The 21669-nt window shown below is 31.3% G+C and overlaps 1 protein-coding gene across 2 annotated transcripts in view; it reads left to right on the top strand.

Moving 5' to 3' along the window:
* LOC130440813 (uncharacterized) overlaps nucleotides 1-21669 on the top strand; it is a 149043-nt gene that overhangs the window by 7126 nt on the left and 120248 nt on the right. The window lies entirely within an intron of this gene.

The following is a 21669-nucleotide window of genomic DNA, read 5'->3' as shown; positions in this document are numbered from 1 at the left end:
CAACTAATTTTAATAACATTTTGTTATTTTTAAGTAATCTGGTCGAACCCTCTTGAACTACGTAGCCGTAACTCTTTTCTTGAAGACTTCTTTTAATTTTTTCTATTGTTTCCGGACTAATATCTCCACATGGAAAATCATTACATTTTCCATTCGAAGTTGGCGACCCATGGCAAAGATTTCCGAATATATTCGGTCTTGGGTTCGTACACGTTCGAGTTCGGAAACCTTCACCACCTCCGCAAGATACGGTGCAAGTCCATGGCGACCAGGCTGACCATCCTCCATCTAGTGGAGGTCCGTCCAAATCTAGAGGTTCGCAATTAGCGACCCATGTTACCCATCCAGTTTGTGGAGCCACTGAAAGATAAAATAATATTTCTAATATGACTTTTTTGGCTAATGGAAATACCACACAATTCATAATCATAAGGGATCGAAAAACGAAGTTTAAAATATGAACAATATAATTTTAACTTGCGTATCTATTTATTTGTATAACAAAATTTGTTCCGCTCTGGCAAAATAAAAGCAAAAAAGATGAGATAAGAAGCAAGATTTGTAACTCAAAGCAGATACGATACGTACGAGACGACTAACAACCGGCTACTCTGGTACTGCCAAAAATAATTGTCATATTTATACTTTTTTTTAGAAATTTTGCTACATTTCCAAATGATAGTGTATGGCTTGTTTCCACAAGTCGAAACTACAGTTATAAGTCTCAGTACATGAAGATTGTCGGCCGTATACAGGGGATAACATTATCACTCACCAAGAATTTTATATACAGGGTGGCTCATTAGAGTGTGGAAGTGCAATAACTTTCAAATAAAAGTTGTTATATTTGTACAGATACACAGAAATATTTTGAGGTATAAGCGTGTCAATATGAAGTTTTTTTTAAATAGGACACCCTGTATATTTGTTAACTATAGTATTTAGCGTAAAATTCTGCACCTAGCCCTGTCTTTTTCCCGATAAATTGTGACGTTGCCAAGGTGGAGTGAAAAATATGAAGATTTGACGAAAATTGGTGCACTATAAATGCTGCATAGTAAATGTTATTAGTGAGAAGTAATTAAATTATTTTGGTATTTACGAAGGTAAAGGATGGCTGAAATGTCTGAACATAGTAGAAGTTTCGTTTGGGATTCGGAGTGTTTTTTAGATAAACATTAATTCAGGAGATTTTAATTGGCAAAAACTTCATTGTTTTAAATGGAACACCCAGTATATTATTTTACCATCTTATAAAACTATTTTATCCCTTCAAATTATACCTGATAATGTACACTCTAACATTGACTATTTTTAAGAAAATTGCATTTTTAGTTTATGATTTAAAAACCTTTTTACCAAGTAAAAATTGAAAGTGGCGTTTAAAATACTTTTAGTTTTTGTGACAAAATCAAACCACCAATTTTCGTCAAATCTTCATATTTTTTGCTTAATACCCTGTATACTTCAAATTATTTTAGAAATGTGTATCTGGGCAAACAAAACAACTTTTATTTAAAAATTTTTTTGTATATTTTATCTTAAGTAAGTTATTGCACTTCCACATACTAATGGGCCACCCCGTATATTAGTGAATTTCATAATAGTACATAATTATGTGATTCCGTTATTCTTTTCACGCATTTTACACATCGCCCAATATTCTCGAATATGACTCAATATAACTGTCAGATGCTTTGTACTTACCAGAAAACCAATACATTACTAGAGGTTTAACGCTGTTATATGTTAATATTGACACATTGTTTTTCTTCACATTGAATTTAGATTCATAGAATAATATTTCATATCTGGTCCAAGAGTTTGTAGTTGTTAATTCTTTTACTATTTGTTTTTTGAGTTGGAACATGACAGAATTTTGTTGCACACTGTTAAATGATATGGTTTCTTTATCAGGATCGATTATTACCAAAAAGAAATCTGGGTGTTCTGGTAAAAGCATTAATTTGATTATTGAGATCCCAGATCCACGGATAAGTAGGGTAATGTTGTTAAAGTGGGGATTTTCTTCTAACCATAACCTTATAAAAATAAGGAAATTCGTTATAAATATAAGTTTTATCTTTATTTTCATATTCAAGATGTATGTGATCTATTGATTAATATAAAATAAGCAAATTGTAAGTGTCAAATCATATTCTGATGAAGACTGAAAGTAGTCGAAACGTCGAATTTTTATAGTGGTGCATTGACCAACAGTTTAACCAAACACATAATTAACTTGGATTAAAAAAAAAGTCTTCCATTTTTTATTATTTCATTCTTGATATTATGAAAAATCAAGGTCGATAAATTATTTATATATATATTAACTAACTAATTAGACGGAAGTGTAGTAATTATTTTATAAGACACTATTTTAACAGTTTCGTTCTATCATTGTTTTTTTCTTTATGTTAAAAGTTAAAAAAAAAATGTGATAAAACTTTCGTAACTCACCCAATCGGATAATATACTTCAGTGTTATACAAAGTCACATTTTGTGTGTGGCATTCGTCACATTTGAAGCTAAGGCCCATAGGCTTTCCAAAAATAGTTGCAAAATTAACAAATATAGGTTCGAACTCTTCGTTTTTATTAGGACTTATCCATTCGAATAAAGATGTTGGTACCCCTTCTAAACCCAACATAATTTCTCCTCTCCTAATTTGAAGCCATAAATCGGTCCATTTTCCAGCACCGATAAGATGTGGCAGTGTTTTTTGTTCCAAAAGATCACCGCCTCTGTATAATTTCACTTTTTCATTATAATCCGCTGCTATAAGTAGCGCTAGACTTTCTGAACCAGTTTTTGGTGTTATTGTTATAACCACACCATCTAAAAGTTATATACGTTTTAAAATTGCATTCTATGAATACAATTAAGAAGAATACTATGTATAGCATATCTTTTTGCGTGATAGAAATTTAATTTTAAATTGTTTTGTGTTTTAATCAATTTGATTTTAATAAGCCAGTGGCTTACTGCAGGTACTCTTTTTTTATACTATATTTCGAGGCAAAATCTACATTTTTTAATAAACTACTCACTTGATTTAACGCTCATTGTTGGATTCATTACAACAGTTCCTTCCAAAATGTCCAAAGTTTTATTTTAATTAGATAATTTGGATGATATTCGAAAGGGTTTAAAGGGTTAATCAACTTAGCTATGAGGATTAACTTTACACATATTGAATTACGAAGATGAATTGATATCTAGTTAGCCTAGACCAGATCCATGCATAAACAAACTATTGCGTTACCATAGCAACGAACAATAAATTATTAGAAGTATAAGTGTAAAGTTTGACGTCAAAAAAGTGAACCAGAGTTACGCGATAAATTGAAAGAAAAAAGATGTTCATCGAAATTGTGAAAATCCAAACATTGGAGTATCGAGCCATCATCAAGTACCCGTACTTAAAAGGGTTAAGAGGTAAGCAGATTTACGAAGATATGCTTAATACCCTTGGTGATCGATGTCCTTCGTATGCGACCGTGAAAAATTGGACTGCAAGCTTCAAAAGAGGTAAATTTTCCATTGAAGATGATGACCGATCGGAAAGGCCGTTTCTGTGCCAGTCTACGAAAATATCGATGCAGTTCATGATTTTATCAGACCGTCGAATTAGGCTAAAACGGATATCTGAAGCACTGAATATTTTATACGAACGAATTCTTCATATAGTTCACGTCAATTTGGGCATGAGAAAAATTGCTGCAAAATGGATTCCCAAATGTTTGAATGTTGACCAAAAGCGTGCAATGGTAAAAGCAGCTCGATTTGAAAACAATGTAGACTTCTTAAACCGAATTGTTACTATGGATGAGATTTGGGTACATTTCTACGATCCAGAAACAAAGCAAAAATCGATGGAATGGTGACACTCTAGTTCTCCAAGTTCCAAGAAGTTTTGTGTCCAAAAAACTGCTGGAAAAGTTCTTACTTCAGTTTTTTGGGATTGCTATGGAGTAATCATGATTGATTTTTTGGATAAGGGTAGAACAATAACTGGAGATTACTATTCGACATTACTGACCACTCTACGGGAAAAAATTGAAGAAAAAAGACGCGGAAAGCTATCCAAAGGTGTTTTGTTTTTGCAGAACAACGCCCCTGCACACAAATCTCATGTTGCCACACAAAAAATTCGTTTGAATTACTAGAACACCCCCCTTATTAACCAAATTTGGCTCCGTCCGACTATCATCTCTTTCAACAACTGAAAAAAAATTTAAAGGTCGTAAATTTTTTTCTTAGGCGGAGGTAATAAAAGCTGTTGAGGTCTGGTGTGCAGAGCAAGAAGAAACCTTTTTTTGAAAGGTCTAGAGACGTTGCAGGTTCGCTCTAATGAATGTATCCAATTAAGAGGAGAATATGTTGAGTAATAAAATATTTTAAGATTGAAATTTTGTTTGGTTCTATAGTAGGCTAAGAATTTTTCAATATATCCTCGCAAGTATTAATAAATGTTATAATAAAATTTAAGAACTTTGGTCGGATTCCTTTATCTTTACATATTAAAAGAAATATTTGCCGATTCTTTTGGTTCTTAAGTGAAATGATTATAAATTCCATATATGACAGACATATGAAAATATATTAAAAACTTTCCTTTATCTTGATTTAAGGTCTCTTATGATAGAAAATTAGTTTAAAATAACAGTTGCTGATTATTATCTGAATGCCTCACATTACGATTATCTTACCAAGTAAATCAGGATTCCATTCCTTAATTGCAAATCTCAATCCACCTTGAAGCCCTGCTTCTTTCCATTGTGGTAGGATGTAAATTTTTCGATCTGTGAGAGTTGTTACTACAACAATTGTACATTCCTCTGGTTTGTCGCAGTCTCTTACATTGCAAGAATCTACTGGCAAATCTGGATCACTGGTATAACACCAACTACCTGAAACGTTCCTAGAAGGATTCCTGCAAAAATTCTCTACTTTATCAACAGATCCTTCAGGAAAAAGTGTTTCATTCCAAGATATTTTATATGGTTTTTTGTCTGGAGGTGACTGAGTACTAGACTTCAACTTTCCGAAAATATTACTCAATCGATCTTTTGTTGAATTATCCATGGTTTTTTCAATTTTCCATTTATCACAAGTTCTATTGGATCTTGTTAGGTTGAGATTACCACTGTAATCATTTCCGGTGCCAGCCATTCGGCACTGTTCGGATTTACATTTTCTTAAATTGCAAAACTTTTTCTCTATTTTTTTATCAGGCAGTAAGGATATTGTATAGCAAAACGTTTTTTCTGTGGGATAATTAGGATTTCTACAATAATTCCAAGCTTTCAGTAGTTCTGAATGATTAGAAAAGTGAATTTCCGAATCTATTGACTTTGCTAGGGTCCACGGCAAACAGGGTAAGCCTATAAGAAAAATAACTTTATTTGAAGAATGTTTACAACTACAACCTTTGGTCCAAGGGGAAAGGAAATCGACGGGTCGATGGCGTAGCCCTTGTGTTAGCAGATGAAAATTACCTTTATTCTTATCGATAACTGAGAGATTGAATTGCACTCATAAGCAGATTTTTCATGTAATTTAATTTAAAAGTAATATTATTCTTTGCATAGTGAAAATTAAATCATTGATTACATAATCCAAATATCTAAAACCCATTTCTCAAGGTGTTCTGCATCCATTTCCTTCTGATAATCTCCAGTTTTTTTTATAAACACTAACTTCGAAAACGCTGAGTTATTTTTCCGGCCGATAAAATCGTATTTTCCATCAGGTTTGCATTTTACAAGTCGGGGCTGTTTGATCATTTTAATTTAGTGGTGGATCTAAGTTTTATCTACAGTTATGAATCGACGCAAACAATTCGATTCATTTCACTTAAACCTCGTCAATAAGGACTGAAAAATGTGAATTCGTATGCGGTGTTTTTTCATAGTGTGGGCGTATGAAGTACCAATAAAATTTAGTTTAGTTAATGTACACGAGATTGAAAACCACATAAATAGTACAGCCATTCAAGCTTAAAACCGACCGAAACCTCGCAATTTTAAAAACCTTCATCGATCTTCTTGAAAATTTGGGATTAAGTTCATCTCACCCTCCTTTTCAAACCTGACTTGGTCGCAAAGTATGCCTTTTAATTTTAAGGGGCGAAAATGAATTAAAGCGGCAATGGGCTATAGTTATGTTCAAATATAATAAACGTTGATTGTTTTGTATCATGACTTTAATATTTTGATATTTTACAGCTCGCCTACTCTTAAAAACAACCCCTTATACAAAGATTATTTAAAAAATGTGGTAAAAAACATGAATTTTATTTTGGATCGTAATAGAAGAATTGTTTTTCTTCGAGTATAAGAAATCTGACCCTCAATATTTTTAATAATGCAACCACCATAAAGCCTTCCTCAGAATGGAAAAAATTGCTAATTACTATATGCAGGCAGTTATGAGAAATGATTGTTGTTTTTTTTACAATGTAAGTAATATTTCTATTTTTTATATGTAACTACTCTTAAAAAATACCCTAATACAGTTATTTAAAAAACGGCTAAAAGTATGAAATTATTTTATTTTCGATTTTGCGTCGAAAAAATATAAACAATTTAAATATAACAAACCTGATGAATAAGTTTTTAATTTAATTAAACCCTAAAAACTACCCCTTACCACAAAAATTAGGGAAAATTTTTTTTGAAGGCTTAAAGTAATGTAATTTTCCAGCATTATCTCTATAAAAATGTATTTGGTTTTTCGATAATAACTTGGCTCCTCTTTAACCTTTTTGCATTCATCCGTACATCATTTTGTAGGGAATTTCATAGGATACAAAACTATGAGAGTTGTAGCCCTTCTAGGCCCTTTTCTTCACAGAATTTTGATGTTAAAAGGTAAAAAAAGACTCTCCCTTAACATTGAAATCAATACATTAAACGCTTATATCTCGTTTAATTTTCAAGCTACGTGAGTTTAAAAAAAAACAGTTCAGTAAAACAGAAGCTAAATTTTAGTTAAAAAAATTCTTTCGTTTATTCAATAGTCTTTGAGATATTTTGAGAAAATAACGTTTTTTCTTTAAAATCGAAAAAAAAAATTCAAACAACTTTTTTCAAAATATACGTGTTCCAAATCATTCACACTTTTTGAACGTGTTGTTAGGGCTTAAACAAAGATAATTTTACATGGGCTACGATTAATTTTAATTTTGCCGCACATGGTGTCAAATTTAGCGACATTTTTTTTCAAATTCTAGTTACTTAACTTCTTTTCGTGCTAGACGGTTTTATAAAAACTCATTTTAAAGGTCTGAAAAAGTACTTAAAAAATGTTTATTACAATTTTTTATGAAAAAATGATCGTTTTTCGGTTATATGAGCTCAAACCTCTGCATAAATTTACGAAAAAGAAACAATTGGCTTTCAGTTACTCATAAGTTGCTGAATATTATTTAAAAAATTTGATTTAAGCCGACCAACCTCTTTGTTTTTTATAAGCTTCAATATTGATAGGAATAATTTTTTTCAGAAAATGCGTAATTTTCGAGTTTTTCGTGAAAAAATGTTGAAAAACGGGGTTTATTTTTTTAATTTTCAATCGCGTATAACTCATAAATTATTGAGCTAAATAAAAAACTTCATTCTGCATTTTTTCCATAAAATTAAATTCTCTATCAATTCCCGGTTTTATTTTGAAATTTTAAATTTCCAGTTGCGATTAAAGGTGGTATTCACCTCTGGGGTCTTTAAAATTGCGAGGTGATTTGCTTGGTTCACTGTACTAAAAGTCATATTTGAAAAATAGAACGAAATCGTTAAGTTTCAATTACAAATCAAAACGGTATGTTTTATATTTTATGATTATTATCCATGTCATAATATTGTTTATGAAAAAACATTAATTTATTTGATTAATCTATACAATTTTACCTGTATTTGTGATCGCTTGAGTACCTTGATAATTGGATTCTTGAGAATTAAATGCACATTCTGGTAGAAATGCTTGTGTAGGATGAGCTGTTGGTGGCGGATTGCAATAAAAGCTCCAATGGGCGATAGTATTTTCTGAACTCACACTGAACCAACGAAAATTTCGAAACGTTTCATCTTTAATTTCTGTTATCATTTGCAATCCAAGTGGTTTTTTAACATACATGGTCATGATATTCGCAAAAAAACTGACGGAAAATTCTTTCCATTCCCAGTAGTTGAGTACGTTTTCCATTACAAATTGTTTCAAATCTTTTTCCTGTCCACCTAGTATGAGAGAATTATTGTGAGGAAAATATTACTAAATGATCAACTACTTTTTCGCATATTACTTGGTCTCTGGTTTTCGTATTTGTAAAAATTCAACATTAGAGTTATACGAATAAACATTTGATAAAGTCCCTTAATGAAAAAATGAATAAGAGAATAGCTTGTAATTGAAATGAGACCTATTCTTAATGTCTTTCCTAATAATTTTCCATTCTCGTGTAGATAACTTCGATGTCTTCCTTACCTATATTCAGACGTTCCTTAGATAATAAACCACATTTACACACACCTTTAATCGTAGTCATCTACTGAAAATAACCTCACTTCTTCACCTCCAGTATCAACACAATAATTGCTGTCGCTCTTGTAACCACATCAATTCAATCAATCAACAGATGCTCTTCTTCTTCTTCTTCTTCTTCTACGTATTTTCCAACTTTTCATTCTAGAGATGTGGTCCTTGAATCCATCCATTTTTTTGGAGGTCTTCCTAAAGGTCTTGGTGTCCCTGGTTTACCGTATCGTGCGATGTTTGCAAATCTTTCTTTGGTCATCTTGTACACGTGTCCGTTCCAAGCTCTTCGTCCCCATCTGACTATGTCTTCCACCTCACATTAGTGTCTTATGTCTGCATTTCTCTTTCTGTCTCTTAGTGTGTACCCGCATATTTTCATTTCTAATGTTCGAAAGATGTATTTAGTTCTTTTGTTGTCCGCTTTTGTTTCTATATGATATGTCAATATGGGTCTAACGCAGATTTTGTATATTTTAACTTTTGTCCTTTTGTTTAATTAGACTGGTATTATTCCAGATAATGTCCCGGAGTGCACCTGATATTCGGCTGGCTTCGTTTGCTTGTCCTTTTACTTCATTTATTCTGTTCTGGTCTGCGCTGATTTGTGTGCATAGGTAGTCAAATGACATTATTGGTTCTTTAGAGATTACAAGGGTTTAGTTACATGTTAAAGGTTTTAGCTTTTACGTAGAATGAATATAGGAGCTGCTGTAAGTCGTCTTCGCTCTCTGCCTCTTGCAGTATTCTGGACATAATTTATTCGTCCATTATCAGGTTGAACAGTTGCGGGCTTAAGGAGTCTCCCTGTCGGATACCCGTTGGTGTTTGTATTTCTTCTGTCAGGTTTTGGTTAACTAATAAGTGAGTGGATTTGTTATAGTTTAAATGTTTTATGATGTCTATTATGGTTTTCGGAACTTATTTCTTTTTTAGGATGTCGAATGTCTTGGTGAGATCTATGAAGCACATATACGCGGGCTTGCCGTATTCTATAGCTTTTGCAACTACTTGTTTGATTGTGAAGATGGCATCTATGGTTGATCGATTTCTCCTGAATCCTTATTATTCTTCCGATGTATTTTCATGTTCATTCAATGTTGTTTCAATGATTTTTTTGTAAAAAGATTCATGTTTGAGTTTAGTAGGGTTATAACTCTATAGTACTCTGGAGATTTCCTGTCCTCTTTCTAGAATATAGAAATGGTTATGCTCTTTTTCCATTGGTATGTTATCTAATCAAGGTGCTTTCCTGCTTTTGATCTTTTTTGCGTGTTCTATCGTTACTTCTTCTAATATCTCGAAGTGTTCATTGTTTTCTTCATCTTCTTTATTGTTTTCTTTGTTTCTCTCCTCTTCGGGATCATCTGCGTACAGTTGTTCGAAATAAGTTTTCCAGTGGGACTCGTCAATCTGTTGTATTTGTGTGTATTCTACTATTTCATGTTTTCTCCTTCTTAGCATTCTCCATACTTTTTTTGTGCTCCATTTCGGAGGTTAAGTTTTCCCAGAAGCTTCGTTTTATGTGTCTGATTTCTGTGTTAAATCTGTTTCTGGTTTGAATCTAGTGATTGTTTTCTTCGGGTGTTTTGTTGCCCCTATATCTTAATGCTTTCACTTCCGGTGTATACCATTGTTTCCTTCGACTGTTGTTGCTCACTCCTACTTTCCTTATGCCTAGCGCATCAATGGCTGCGTCGGTAATATTCGTTTTTATCTTTTTCCATAACGTCTCTATATCGTCCTGTTCTTTAATGTTGTTTGCTTCGATTTTTATCAAAATATCAAATTTTTGTCTTAATTTCTTATTCATTCATTGCAAGCCTATACTTCCAATATCATTCGAAGGAGGTTGAAGGTAGGAATCGCATTTCACTATCATTTTTATTAACAAATACTTTAGCTCTATTGCTACTCTACTACTATCGTAATTAGATACTGATGAACGACTGTGAACTCACAATTTGTTCTCAGTTGAAAACTTACCAGAGTATTCAACCAAGGTGATTCTTGTATAATTATTTACACCGAACAACGTTATCTTTAAACTAGGATAATTTATTGTCGGACTAAGAACAAATTTCACACACGCCGAGTGATGAGCTCGTACATGAAAATAGAGATCATATCCAGATCCTTTCTCTCTCAAAGGCCAAAACTGCTGGAAGTCAGATCCTAAAAATGTCAAGAAAGAATAAAGAAGATTATATTTTTCTGAAACATTTTTAATATAAAAGTATGAGAAAAACTAACTGCAGTTATATAAAGAAACGCAAAATTTCGGACCATTATCAATTTGACGTCGTCGCCATTTCTTTTAACACTTCTCATCGAACCATCCTTTCATGTTTATTTTCTTTTCCAAGCTTAGCTTTTGCTCTGCCACCTTCTCCATCCACTTCATTTCTACATTAATAACTTTGTTCAATAATGTGACTGTTCGAATGAAAATTTATTTTTTTATTTATTTATTAATTTATCTGAATCTTCTTGATTTTAGGCCTCTTCTGTTTTAAAATTTGTTTTTTTTTTGATAATTTTTGTAAGAAAGACTTTTCTTTTAGTCTTTATCAAAATATTATATTTTTGAATTTTGAAACAGAAGAGACCTAAAATCAAGAAAATTTAGATACATTAATTATATATTACTTGCAGTAATCGAAAACTATTTACATAAAATAAAAAAAAAATTATATAGCTTCTACTTACCCGTTGTTACATGGGCGTCGCATTCGTAATCGTCCTTACAAAAAGGAAATGACCACAATATATTTGTTCCTTGTACAGAATAAAAATTGAATTTATTCATATTAAAACCCAAATAATTATCCTTTATTTGGAATTCCCCCAAAAAAATGGGCTTAATTTGATTTTCTAAGCCAAATGTTATGAAACCTCTATGCCAACTTAAGGAAAATTTCGTGAACTCCGTAGATTTCAAAATACCGGGAGTTGGTTCCCATTCCGGTTTTTCTTTATTTCCGAAACGAAGCGAGGAAAAATTATTCCCTATAACTATTTCCAAACCAATACCAGCATCTTCAATTTCTGATCCGGTAAGTGGTAATGGGAGAAGAGTTAGAACTAATTTGGCGCTAGCTTTTAAGTAGGAATCAGGATCCCATAATTTCACACCAAAAGACAAATTTGATAATGTATTGTTGAAATCTGTATAGTGCATATATGTATCTGAATTTTTGGAGAAGACGAGACATACTGGGTCATCACAAAAAGGAATATCACAGTATTCTTTTTCTATCTCGCTAGTATCTTCATTTTCCACTAGACACCATGGTCCTCCGATATCTCCGTTAGGATTGCGGCAAAATTTTTTAGCATCCGATAGATTTTCCTCTGGGAAGAGTTTCTTATTGAATTTAGGCATTGCGGTGTAATTAACATTTTCCTTCACGCGTTTCCTATTTTTATTCCATTTCAAACATTTTCTCTCTGAAGTACCTTTATTGTGTTCACCTCCATATTCCATTCCGGGGCCAGTGAGTTTACACTATAAATTAGATAAAGTGCATATTCTCAAAGAATTACACAATAAAAAGGAGAGAAGAAAACATATTTGTCTATATTAACCTGAGAAAAACTACATAAAGGCAAACCGCAGGTTTCATATTGTAAATCTGTATCTATCGTATAACACCATGGTCCCATCGGATCACTTGTAGGATTCCTGCAAAAATTCTTCGCTAATTTCTTCGATCCGTCTGAAAAATTTCTATCCACTATATCTTCTTTTATTATATGCGGTTGGGACGACGTCCAAGATTGACATCGAACGTTTGATTCTGTTTTTCCAATGTACCCTTTGTAATCGATTCCCAAATGGGAAACTTTGCACAGGTTCAAGTCAGTTAACGTACCTGGTGGAGGTTCGTCGCAGTAAATAAGAGAAACTAACAAAAAATAAATTATTGAGATTATTGATGACAGATTGACATTATTTTCCATTATTCAATGTCATATATTCTTTCACAAAGCATACGATAGTCTGCTTAACCAAATCTGTCAAATTGTCTTCTGATATCACAACATAATAATAAATAAAATTGTGAATAAAACGTGTACCAGGTATATTGGAGAGGAATAATTTAATTGCGTGCTTTTACGATATTAAGAAGGTTATAAAAGAAAGAAGGTAACTCGGAATATTCTGAGTCAGGTATCGGTCAGTCAGAGCTGAAAGGATTATTGTTTTATTGAGGAAGTTGTTCGAAGAAATATCTACCTGTATTAGTTATTTTTAAAAGCGAAGGTACCTACATGGCGTGGTCGCTACGTGGTGCTTCCGATGTTATTAATTAATTATTAATAAACGTTCTGTTTATTAATAGCCAATAGGTTTTCAGATTACTTGAACATATTCTCATTATCTGTATTTCTAAAGACTGATGAAGAGCAAATATATAATAATTGCAAGATATCTAAAGTGAACAAAAGATTGATTTAAGATTTTTATGTCTCAAGAAATTTGTACATATAAAGAAGGATTTTCCTGTCATGCAAGTCATTATTCTTTGATGCTTGGTGAATCTTTATTAATTTCAAAATGTTTTTCCTTCAATTTCAGTTCTACTTATTTATTGTAAAATAGATTTATATGCTCTACAGCTTACAGTATAAAAATTATCCAATTTGTATAAATATCTACTAGAAATTCTTTTGGCATTTCGAAAATAATCTTTATTTTTTACTTTTGAATTATACAGATAGATAAATAAATATTTCATTATCCATGAAAAGAAAACATATTTATGTGATGAACGGAAACATTGTATAGTCGTTAAATAGTCCAAGAGCCACAACCAAAAAATTAGGTTCTGAAAAAACGTTCCGGAGCAGGTATTTTTGGAGTTTACACCTTAAGAATCGATTTGCCTATATAAGGGGTCCGGTATGAGAAAAATGTGAGGAGTAAAATCTATCGATGAATGACCTCGTTATGTTTTTGGTGCGCACCCTATGATGCGCAACTTTATAATTTGTCAGTGTCGACATACTTATATTGCTGTTTTTATTATAAATATCAATAATTAATATTGTTATTGTGAAGTTTTAATTTTTATCATTGTGTTCCGCTAAAATGACCTGAAAGTATTTTCAAATAACTATGGCAGAAAGAGGTGTAGATGATATTGCCGGAACATCTAACAAACACGTGGTTGCAAGGTACGTTATAATTCATGTATTATATGTATGAGCATGTGCAATTTGTATTTATTAAATATTTGAATAATTATCGATGTAGTTCATATAAATATATATTTGAAAACAACACATAAAATTATATAATCAACGCAATATGAACTATCAAGATTATTGACTATTGTAAAAAGTTTAATGTAAAATATTTCGTCGATTAGTTATAATACATGTATATGAAATGAATAAATTGAATAAATATATTTATATATGTATATTATTTTCATTAATTAACAAATTTACTCTTTTATACAGTATCAATCTTTTTTAAGTTAAAAAAACTCTTTTTGCGTCTGGTTAGACTATCGAACTTAAGGAGTAAACTCCAGTCGTGCGTCGGAGCTGACACACACAATTTTTTTTTTGGAATATGTTCAGGGGTGTCCCCTGAATGTAAATCCAAGTGGCCGTCATGGGGGGGCTTCACTTCTGCCGCCATCTTGAAAAACACGTTTTATTAAATATCTCGCGAACTTTTTTTTAATGCATATCTTTTTAATTATAGCTCTCCAAACTTTTTTCAATATGGTTTTTGCTAAATATTTAGTTAATGGCCACTTTTTATATTATAACAAATGTCTAAGTCCGCTTATTTGTACATTTGTAAAATTCTTTTTCTTTTAGTGATTTCGACAAGAATTTTAGACAGAGAAAATAAAGTACAAACAAATATACACAGTATTTTACAAAATTTGCAACAATTGAAACGGTTCAGCAATTTTTCGAAAAACTCAAATTCACGTTAAATTTAAAAAAATAAAAAATTCAAATTGAATACCAACCTTCATATTTTTCTATTAAAAAAAATTATTTTTAACATTACAATATATTATAATATAAAATATAAAATAATACTGTACAATATAAAATAGCATAATACAAGCATAACTTTCATTACTAATAATAATATTAAGAAAATATTAAGAAAAACAATAACAATTCTTACGATGTAGCACAACTAAATATTTAGCCATATTGAAAAAAGTTTGGAGCGCTATAATGAAAAACCTATCCGTTATACAAAAAAAACTTTCAAATAAAAAAGATGGAAAATATTATTACCTACAATAATGATCTTTACAATTTTTGTCGTACGATGCGCGGTTCGCAAGATATTTAATAAAACGTGTTTTTCAAGATGGCATCTGAATTGAATTCCCCCCTATGACGGCCACTTGGATTTACATTCAGGGGACACCCCTGAACATATTCCAAAAAAAAAATACCTGTTTCCGTACGTTTTTTGTAAAAAAAACCCGGCTCTTGGCCTAAAAATATGGAGATTCAATGTCAACATCATCATTTTAGACTTTTGTAGATACACAACATCAACAATATTCAGCAGATATCAGTATAAACAACAACAAGGTTAGTAGGTCATACTTACATATTTAACAGTAAACATGGGGAAAGGTTGGTTACTATTTGAGCGAGTTGACCATACCAAAACATAATAACAGTAGACGAAAAATGATATTGCAGTATTTTGATTTGATTTTTTAGCTTTATTTATTGATTATTTGCAAAAATATTGTCTAGGTTTGACATAAAATCCTATGCATATTATACGGTATTGACAATACTCAAAAACTAATTCAAAACTCATTTATTCATTAGGTTTAAAAAAAATTATGAATTGTAATGAGATAGGTATTCAAAATGCTCATACGACTATGTTGGCAATCGTCTAATCCCAACGCGGATCCAGGGGGGTCATGGTCTTTGTGACCTGATTTCTTCATGGAATTAAAATACGGTAAAATCTTTTATGACAGACAATGCCGCAAATATGACACTTTTGAGAAAAACATTAGAAGAAAAAACGAACGCAAAAGTTATAACTTATGGCTGCTCTTCACATATTTTTAATTTACTGTGCAAGGACTTTCAAATTAAAGACGTTAAAGAACATGTGGTCCAAATTGTTACGTATTTTCGAAATAACCATTTGGCTAGAGCTAAATTCAGTCAAGCAGGAGTACTTCCAAGCGATGTACGATGGAATAGCCTTGGCAACTACTTAGAAATGTATGTCACGTAGTGGGACATCATATTAAAAATCTGCGAAGAAAATAGAAAGGAGATTGATTCCACTATTTACCAAAAAGTTTCAAATATTGCTTTTAAACATGCAGCGTAAGATTATTTAAACATTTTAACCCTTCAGCAGGCGCGCCTACATTTGGAACACTAGCAGGCGCGTGTTGCACAAAGTACACCGTCCCTTTCGACGATGCTTATTCTTTTTGTAATAGCTGTAATTTATTTTTCAATGACAATTTCAATATTGTATCTCATGACAAGGTATCAAATGTTAATAAATGTACTTATAAATAAAGGGAAAATAAATAAGAACTAGTTTTCGTTATAAAATTACATTTATTTTCAAACCAATATTTTGTTTAGTCAAATCATCTAAACGTACAATATAAGACCTGAAATAGAAAATAAAAATTCTATATAGCTGATATACATATGAAAAATAAATAAAACTTTGTATTTGTCTATTTCTGATTGGCTACGATTTACTTTTATTTTTCTAAACATTGGTGAAATACATTGAAAAGATTTGGAAGAAAGTTTATAGCTGAAAGCATCAGAAGGGCCAGCCAATTATACCTGTTTTAGAAAGGTTGCAGCTAGAAATAGAACCCCCTTAGAACGTTATCCCTTAAACAATAAGGACAAACCATTCAAAAATACGAAAACGGTGTACTTTGTACACCGGCGCGACAGCTGAAGGGTTAAAACATATATCAGTGCAGAGGAAAAATGTTATTATCGTAGATGCTGTAGAGCAGTGGAAACATTTATAATATATCTTTGATAAATTATACCAGTTAACACCAGAAGAAAAGAATACAGCTTTAAAAAACAATTAACGGATTATAAGAAAACACTGAACTGTTACCTTTAGTAATAAAGTGCAGTGCTCCATTTAAGCAAGTTATGTTTTCGGACAAAGTAATAAAAAATGTAAACGGACTACAATGGTGGTTATCACAAAATGATGAGCCGGAAACCTTGTAACAGTTGCCAATAATAAAACAGTTCCTGTGTACAACTGCTTCTTCAGCTTTTCAGTAGAACGCGTATTTAGCTCTTTTGGTCTTGTACACTCGGATATTAGAAACAAATTAGGCATAGAAAAAGGAGGAAAACTAGTTTTTTTGTTTAAATTTCATAACGAAAATGAATAGACTGAAAATATACAGTAATAAAATTTAGGTGTTACGTTTAGTTCAAGAATTTGCAATTATGTACTTCTTTTTTGTTGTTTTTGCTAAAAGCAGATATTTCTTTTGATTTTTGAGAAAACTTTTATATTATGTTCGTTATCTGGTTCTGAATAAAAAAGAAAAAAATTGATTTAAATCATGATTTTAATTTTAAAAATCCAACGATTTAAATCATGATTTTAATCACTTGCCTTTAATCAGCCCAAGCCCGTTATATATGATTCAAAGTCGATGAGGAATTGAGATTTAAAGTAAAAATTGCGTAAAATTCGTCATTATGCTGTCAAAAACAGCGTAATTAACTTATATTTTTCTAATCCTAATACTAATGACCCTCCCTTTGTCAAAATCCTGGATCCACCCTTGGTCTAATCTTAAATATAAAATTCTTGTGTCTCAATGTTAGTTACCATACTCCATGTATATTCAGTAGGTCTGCGAATCGGCTACTATCTATTTTTCATTCACCTAAGTGGATTGTCGATCTCTTATATTTTTTTTATTTTTTGGACGTTTTTTTTATTTGTTTTTAATGTGGATTAGAAAATACATACGATCCTAAATTTTCACCCTTTATTTTTATTTTTATTTTGTCATGACTTATAATACAAAAAATCATGATACTCTCAATTTTCCACAATTCTACGATCAACCCCTATTTTTCCATCGCGATTTTTTTATTTTATCCACAGATCCGCAATAGGATTGCAAGATTACAATCAAATATAATAATTGTAGTACGTAAATTCTTATTCAGAGTTTATAATTTCAATTTTTTTCCATTATGTTTTTTTCTCAATTTAATTTGATATTTCACCCTCGTCGGTCGACAACAGATCAACTATCAATCGATTAGTTATCCCCACCAGGTGTCTACTTAGCCGGTTACCTGTCTTACTGATTAATTATTTTTGATGTTTAGATAGCTATCAAGAATTTTAATTTGAAATATATTCATCACTTTAATAAGGAATACTTTATTAACCTAAATAAAGTATACTTCCGTTGTCTACATCGCTTTCGATTGTATGTATATCTCTACACACATGCTAGAAAAATATTTCCTGGGTATAATTTATATAGCAAAACAACGTTTGCAAGGTCAGCTACTTTTGAATAATTTTTTTTAAATAATTTTCTAAAACAATACTATCCAAAACAACCCTTTTAACAGCGGCGCATCATCATCAATTACTTATTTATTATTACAAACTCCAACCTCAGTAAGTTATCGTTGCTATAAATTTGGCTGTGTTTAATCTTTCTGTCAGTTTTATAGATTCAACTTCAACCCCATTAAAATATCGTCTTCAATTATTTAATTATTATTAATGTGACTATAATGAACCATAAATATATTTATCTCATTTAATAATTATTATTGTATAAGATAAAAACTAATTTATAAAGAAGCCTGTAAAACTAATACTTATTCATTTAATTTGATATTCGTTTAGAACGCCAGTCTAGTAAAACCACTTGTAACTTAAATTATTAAATCCTCAGTTTACTAAATAATTTGTTTTTAAAAAAACAAGTTGGTGAATTGGGTTATTTAATTCTATTATAAACCCATACTACCCATTTAAAAATTTAAGGTTGTATTGGTCATTCGAAAGTTGAAGGTTTTATGGTTTTATCATTATGTACAGTAACCGAAGTTCATTTTATTTGATTTTTTCACACTGTATAATTTATTTGTGAACGGATGAATGCAGTGCAAGTCTGAATATCCTTTTAAAATCATCAATCAAGTTCAATATGACATATAAAGACCATTTTAAATTTGTGAATTTAGTTTAAGTTGTAACCTAAACACTGTTGAATCGAATAAAATTGTTGGGATAGTTTCACTGTTATTTTGACTAAGTAAATAAATGATTCTTCCTTAATCAATAACTTATTCGTTCCTCAGTTTTTAAATTTGAAGGGAATCGGATTTCCTTTCGAATGTTATCATGAGCTGTTTCCTAATTAAATTAAAGATTAAAATTTATTGCCGCCTTTGGCCTACAAACAAAAATACGTTTTTTGTATTTTCTATTGTCTTTTCTAACATACATCATTATTCTAATCAATAAGTTTGTCCCTACCGTAATGCTACACCAATGACTAATTCATGGCGTAATAAAGTTTTTAAGCATGCCACTCAGTTTGAATTGTGACCGCGTTTGTTGAAGTCGGTTGTTTTAAAATTTGAATGATAATGTAGGACGTGTACGTCTTTTCAGTATCGTCTCCTAAAACGCACACTAAAAAAATTGATAAGGTAAACGAAAGGGTTGCAAGTTTGTGACCAAACCTCCTATGAAAGTAATTATAAAAGTATGTTTGTATGTCACAATTCTCTATTAATTGAAATTAGGTAAGATTTGTTTACGTTTCCATTTTAGAATTTTATCTATAGACGTTTTAAAAGCAGATAAAAACCGGTTTCTATTTGTTACCATGAATTTTAAATATATATGTACATATTTTATTGATTGTGTGTTAATAACGATATTTTTGAGGTTCTGGTTTTTAATATTTATTTGTTTACCCATATCTAAAGTCACAATTTACTTTATCACAATGGATATTTCGTTTCAAGTATCTACTATCAAATCAGTCACGAGAGAAATAGTAAATAAATTTTTTCCATTAACAATCTGTAGTCACAATCAAATTTTAATTTGAAAGCAATTTTTCTACAGCTAATTTTGTTTACCAACTAAAGTGGAATGAACTGTTTCTAGTTCTAGGACGCCATTTCAATATTGTACTACGTTAACTAATTTTTAATTTTTGTGTGAACTCGAATTGAATCGATTTGAATTCGAATTTCAATTTGAAACTATCAACGAATTTCTGTCAGTAACAACACGTCTTAGGCCCTTGTCCCACTACAGCGACGCGACGACGATTATTAATGACCTACGAATAAATATATTATATTAAATAACTATTAGAGACATTCCAGACACGTCCTGGTCAAAGGTAGTAGAAGAAAGTAACTCTAAAAACATCGCCTATTAGCGAAAATCACGTGTCACTAGATGGCGCTAAATTTGGTTTTCATAGCGGTTAGGTTTGATGCTGTTTTATCATGTGTTTTCAGTGATTTTGGTATGATTTTCTTTATTCTTGTAATTTCCGTTATTACCTAAACGTGTTTGGGTGATTTTAACAACAAGTTGTGTTTAAGAATCGGTCTAAAAATGACGAAAATTGAAGTAACGCTTTTTAAAATCATATTGGAGTCAAAAGAAGACCACAAATCCAAAAACTATTAAAAGTTTGTGTCTACAGACGTAAGGTCTAACTTCCCAGCCTCATGAGATAATTAATCTGATGTAGTTGAATATTGGAAATACATTTGTTCGTGTGAATACGGGAGAAAGAGATGTGATAATCTACAAGAAACTACCAAAAAGGGTCACAAGAGTTGTCACTAGAATAGGATTTTAACAACTAGTACATTTGTAAAACTACAACTTTTACCACGTTTTTATTATTTTCGAAATGCACCCTATGGACGTGTAATTGTTTTTATTTCAGAAAAGCTGTTTAAACAGGTATATTCTTTTACAATTTAGACTTAAACTATCTATTGTTTATAAAACAACAAAATTGCTGTTCGCCTCTATTGAAGTTCGAAAGACAATTAACAGATGTCGGTCACTTCGTAATTTTCGCGAACATGTATGCAGTACTCACGATGTAGGATATTTATACTTGGCAACAATTTTTTTAAATCATGTCAATGGCGCGTCACATCGCTTTAGTCTAGTGCAGGGGTCTCCAAACTACGGCCCTAGAGCCACATTCGGCCCGCGGACAGATTTTGTCCGGCCCGCGAGAGCTAGCATACTTGAAAACTCCTTTTAGAGAACATATTTTTTTATAGCAAATTAAATTTTACTGAAGTATTCTAATTTTATGTTGAATAATTATTAATATGACATCTACATTGATATGGTTATGGGCTAATTACTCCTAACATTGTTGTAGGCTTATTGTGATAAGTTGGATAAAGAAACACAGAATTGTAATGAGTAAAGACATGTATAATATGCAGAAAATTTAACTTCAGTATATAATAACTAACAAATTATTGAAATGGATCCAACTAACATTTTATACATTTTAAATAAAAATATAACTTATAACAAGCATAATGACATATGAAGTACTAATGAGATTTATGTAATTGAGATTTTCCACTGACAATAGTTTGTAGTTGTGGACTAATTTTACTTGTACCAATTATTAAAAGAGATTTAAGATGCTCATCAGTTAATTTAGATCTGTAAACATTTTTTGTGTACTTCATTTTGGAGAAGGTCTTCTTACACAAATAAGTAGTAGGTACCAAAAACAGAAAATAGCCCACGAGCAAATTTATGCAAATTATCAAATTGTGTCAGTGGAAAACTCTTATAAAGTTCCAACAAAAAAGAGATTTGATATTTGTTCTTAATTATATCACTGCACTGTAGATCAATCATTTCCATTTGAAGTTCCCTGGCTAGGGTTTCAATGTCATTATCAAAAGGATTCTGAAAAATCTTAATTTGATTCGCAATGGCATCAAAGACCGAGAAACGAGGATCAAAATTTATTTTCAAAGCACTCAAAGTTTCGGTTGCAAAATCGATAGGAAACTCAGTCTCAGTGGTGTGGCTGAATATTTCACGTTTTAAA

The sequence above is a fragment of the Diorhabda sublineata genome, chromosome 2 (assembly GCF_026230105.1).
Source record: "Diorhabda sublineata isolate icDioSubl1.1 chromosome 2, icDioSubl1.1, whole genome shotgun sequence".
Classification (NCBI taxonomy): Eukaryota; Metazoa; Arthropoda; class Insecta; order Coleoptera; family Chrysomelidae; genus Diorhabda; species Diorhabda sublineata.
The sequence above is the reverse complement of the archived record's forward strand: the minus strand, read 5'-3'. Positions and strand labels throughout refer to the sequence as shown.